Source organism: Arachis hypogaea, chromosome 1 (assembly GCF_003086295.3).
Source record: "Arachis hypogaea cultivar Tifrunner chromosome 1, arahy.Tifrunner.gnm2.J5K5, whole genome shotgun sequence".
NCBI lineage: Eukaryota > Viridiplantae > Streptophyta > Magnoliopsida > Fabales > Fabaceae > Arachis > Arachis hypogaea.
In genome coordinates this window covers 50559533-50564469 of record NC_092036.1, presented here as the reverse complement: position 1 = coordinate 50564469, position 4937 = coordinate 50559533, and the positions used below count along the sequence as shown (strand labels likewise).

Here is a 4937-nt window from a genome sequence, read left to right as displayed (position 1 = left end):
TTTTCTTTTTCTTTTTCTTTTTTTTTCGAAATTTTTTTTTGAATAGAAATGCTTTTTCTTGCTTCAAGAATCATTTTTATGATTTTTCAGATCCTCAGTAACATGTTTCCTTTTTCATCATTCTTTCAAGAGCCAACATTCATGAACCACAAATTCAAAAGACATATGCACTGTTTAAGCATACATTCAGAAAACAAGAGTATTGCCACCACATCAAAATAATCAAACTGTTATAAAATTCAAAATTCATGCAATTCTTTTCTTTTTCAATTAAGCCCAAAATTTTTTTTATTTAAGAAAGGTGATGGACTCATAGGACATTCATAACTTTAAGGCATAGACACTAAGACACTAATGATCACAAGACACAAACATGGACAAACATAAGCATTAATTTTCGAAAAAAAAAAAACAGAAAAATAAAGAACAAGGAAATTAAGGAACGGGTCCACCTTAGTGATGGCGGCTCTTTCTTCCTCTTGAAGATCCTATGGAGTGCTTGAGCTCCTCAATGTCTCTTCCTTGTCTTTGTTGCTCCTCTCTCATGATTCTTTGATCTTCTCTAATTTCATGGAGGATGATGGAGTGTTCTTGGTGCTCCACCCTTAGTTGTCCCATGTTGGAACTCAATTCTCCTAGGGAGGTGTTTAGTTGCTCCCAATAGTTTTGTGGAGGAAAGTGCATCCCTTGAGGTATCTCAGGGATCTCATGATGAGTGGGGTCTCTTGTGTGCTCCATCCTCTTCTTAGTGATGGGCTTGTCCTCATCAATGGGGGTGTCTCCCTCTATGTCAACTCCCACTGAATAACAGAGGTGACAAATGAGATGAGGAAAGGCTAACCTTGCCAAGGTAGAGGACTTGTCCGCCACCTTATAGAGTTCTTGGGCTATAACCTCATGAACTTCTATTTCTTCTCCAATCATGATGCTATGGATCATGATAGCCCGGTCTATAGTAACTTCGGACCGGTTGCTAGTGGGAATGATTGAGCGTTGTATAAACTCTAACCATCCTCTAGCCATGGGTTTGAGGTCATGCCTTCTCAATTGAACCGGCTTTCCTCTTGAATCTCTCTTCCATTGGGCACCCTCTTCACATATGACTGTGAGGACTTGGTCCAACCTTTGATCAAAGTTGACCCTTCTAGTGTAAGGATGTTCATCTCCTTGCATCATGGGCAAGTTGAATGCCAACCTTACACTTTCCGGACTAAAATCAAAGTATTTCCCCCAAACCATAGTAAGATAATTCTTTGGATTCGGGTTCACACTTTGATCATGGTTCTTAGTGATCCATGCATTGGCATAGAACTCTTGAACCATCAAGATTCCGACTTGTTGAATGGGGTTGGTAAGAACTTCCCAACCTCTTCTTTGGATCTCATGTCGGATCTCCGGATATTCACCCTTTTTGAGTGAAAAAGGGACCTCGGGGATCACCTTCTTCAAGGCCACAACTTCATAGAAATGGTCTTGATGCACCCTTGAGATGAATCTTTCCATCTCCCATGACTCGGAGGTGGAAGCCTTTGCCTTCCCTTTCCTCTTTCTAGCGGTTTCTCCGGCCTTGGATGCCATAAATGGTTATGGAAAAACAAAAAGCAATGCTTTTACCACACCAAACTTAAAATGTTTGCTCGTCCTCGAGCAAAAGAAGAAAGAAGAGAGTAGAAGAAGTAGAAATGAGGAAGAAGGGAATGGCTTTGTGTTCGGCCAAAGGGGGGAGAAGTGGTGTTTAGGTTGTGTGAAAATGGAGGAGTGAAGAGGGGTTTATATAGGAGTGGGGGGTGGTGAGGGTTCGGCTATTTGAGGGTGGGTTTGGGTGGGAAAGTGGTTTGAATTTGAATGGTGAGGTAGGTGGGGTTTTATGAAGGATGGATGTGAGTGGTGAAGAGAAAGATGGGATTTGATAGGTGAAGGGTTTTTGGGGAAGAGGTATTGAGGTGATTGGTGAATGGGTGAAGAAGAGAGAGAGAGTGGTAGGGTAGGTGGGGATCCTGTGGGGTCCACAGATCCTGAGGTGTCAAGGAAAAGTCATCCCTGCACCAAATGGCAAGCAAAATCTCATTTTGTGCCAATTCTGGCGTTAAACGCCGGGCTGGTGCCCATTTCTGGCGTTTAACGCCAGCTTCTTGCCCATTTCTGGCGTTTAACGCCAGTCTGGTGCCCCTTTCTGGCGTTAAACGCCCAGAATGGTGCCAGACTGGGCGTTAAACGCCCAACAGCTAACCTCACTGGCGTTTAAACGCCAGTGGATGCGTCCTCCAGGGTGTGCTGTTTTTCTTCCTGTTTTTCATTCTGTTTTTGCCTTTTTCATTAATTTTGTGACTTCTCATGATCATCAACCTACAAAAAAGATAAAATAACAAAAGAAAAATAGTTAATCATAAAACATTGGGTTGCCTCCCAACAAGCGCTTCTTTAATGTCAGTAGCTTGACAGAGGACTCTCATGGAGCCTCACAGATACTCAGAGCCATGTTGGAACCTCCCAACACCAAACTTAGAGTTTGAATGTGGGGGTTCAACACCAAACTTAGAGTTTGGTTGTGGCCTCCCAACACCAAACTTAGAGTTTGACTGTGGGGGCTCTGTTTGGCTCTGTTTTGAGGGAAGCTCTTCATGCTTCCTCTCCATGATGACAGAGGGATATCCTTGGGCCTTAAACACCAAAGATTCTTCATTCACTTGAATGATCAACTCTCCTCTATCAACATCAATCACAACCTTTGCTGTGGCTAGGAAGGGTCTGCCAAGGATGATGGATTCATCCATGCACTTCCCAGTCTCTAGGACTATGAAATCAGTAGGGATGTAATGGTTTTCAACTTTAACCAAAACATCCTCTACAAGTCCATGGGCTTGTTTTCTTGAGTTGTCTGCCATCTCTAGTGAGATTTTTGCAGCATACACCTCAGAGATCCCTAACTTCTCCATTACAGAGAGAGGCATGAGGTTTACACTTGACCCTAAGTCACTCAGGGCCTTCTTGAAGGTCATGGTGCCTATGGTACAAGGTATTGAAAACTTCCCAGGATCCTGCCTCTTTTGGGACAGTTTCTGCCTAGACAAGTCATCCAGTTCTTTGGTGAGCAAAGGGGGTTCATCCTCCCAAGTCTCATTTCCAAATAACTTGTCATTCAACTTCATGATTGCTCCAAGGTATTTAGCAACTTCCTCCTCAGTGACATACTCATCCTCTTCACAGGAAGAATACTCATCAGAGCTCATGAACGGCAGAAGTAAGTCCAATGGAATCTCTATGGTCTCAGTTTGAGCCTCAGATTCCCATGGTTCCTCATTGGGGAACTCATTGGAGGCCAGTGGACGCCCAGTGAGGCCTTCCTCAGTGGTGTTCACTGCCTCTTCTTGCTCCCAAAATTCGGCCATGTTGATGGCCTTGCACTCTCCTTTTGGATTTTCTTCTGTATTGCTTGGAAGAGTACTAGGAGGGAGTTCAGTAATTTTCTTGCTCAGCTGACCCACTTGTCCCTCCAAATTTCTAATGGAGGACCTTGTTTCAGTCATGAAACTTTGAGTGGTTTTGATCAGATCAGAGACCATGGTTGCTAAGTCAGAGTTATTCTGCTTAGAACTCTCTGTCTGTTGCTGAGAAGATGATGGAAAAGGCTTGCTATTGCTAAACCTGTTTCTTCCACCATTATTGTTGTTGAAACCTTGTTGAGGTCTCTGTTGATCCTTCCATGAGAGATTTGGATGATTCCTCCATGAAAGATTATAGGTGTTTCCATAGGGTTCTCCCATGTAATTCACCTCTTCCATTGAAGGGTTCTCAGGATCATAAGCTTCTTCCTCAGATGAAGCTTCCTTAGTACTGCTCGGTGCATTTTGCATTCCAGACAGACTTTGAGAAATCATATTGACTTGTTGAGTCAATATTTTATTCTGAGCCAATATGGCATTCAGAGTGTCAATCTCAAGAACTCCTTTCTTCTGATTAGTCCCATTGTTTACAGGATTTCTTTCAGAAGTGTACATGAATTGGTTATTTGCAACCATTTCAATCAGTTCTTGAGCTTCAGTAGGCGTCTTCTTCAGATGAAGAGATCCTCCTGCAGAGCTATCCAAAGACATCTTGGATAGTTCAGAGAGACCATCATAGAAAATACCTATGATGCTCCATTCAGAAAGCATGTCAGAGGGACACTTTCTGATTAATTTTTTGTATCTTTCCCAAGCTTCATAGAGGTATTCTCCTTCCTTCTGTCTGAAGGTTTGGACTTCCACTCTAAGCTTACTCAATTTTTGAGGTGGAAAGAACTTTGCCAAGAAGGCATTGACTAGCTTTTCCCAAGAGTCCAGGCTTTCTTTAGGTTGAGAGTCCAACCATGTCCTAGCTCTGTCTCTTACAGCAAAAGGGAATAGCATAAGTCTGTAGACCTCAGGGTCAACCCCATTAGTCTTGACAGTGTCACAGATTTGCAAGAATTCAGCTAAAAACTGATGAGGATCTTCCAATGGAAGTCCATGGAACTTGCAATTCTGTTGCATTAGAGAAACTAATTGAGGCTTAAGCTCAAAGTTGTTTGCTCCAATGGCAGGGATAGAGATGCTTCTCCCATAGAAATCGGGAGTAGGTGCAGTGAAGTCACCCAGCACCTTCCTTGCATTGTTGGCATTGTTGTTGTTTTCGGCTGCCATGAGTTCTTCTTCTTTGAAGAATTCGGTCAGGTCCTCTAAAGAGAGTTGTGCTTTGGCTTCTCTTAGCTTTCTCTTCAAGGTCCTTTCAGGTTCAGGGTCAGCTTCAACAAGAATGCTTTTGTCTTTGCTCCTGCTCATAAGAAAGAGAAGAGAACAAGAGAAGGTGGAATCCTCTATGTCACAGTATAGAGATTCCTTGAAGTGTCAGAGGAAAAGAAAAGTAGAAGACAGAAGTAGAAAATTCGAACTTATCAAAGAAGATGGAGTTCGAATTTT

The 4937-nt window shown here is 42.7% G+C and overlaps 1 non-coding gene across 1 annotated transcript; it reads left to right on the top strand.

Annotated features, from left to right (window-relative positions):
• Window positions 1-4148: 4148 nt before the first annotated feature.
• On the top strand, window positions 4149-4256 carry LOC112714674 (small nucleolar RNA R71). The gene has a single exon (XR_003159321.1). It is a non-coding gene; the product is annotated as a small nucleolar RNA R71 (small nucleolar RNA).
• Window positions 4257-4937: the final 681 nt, after the last annotated feature.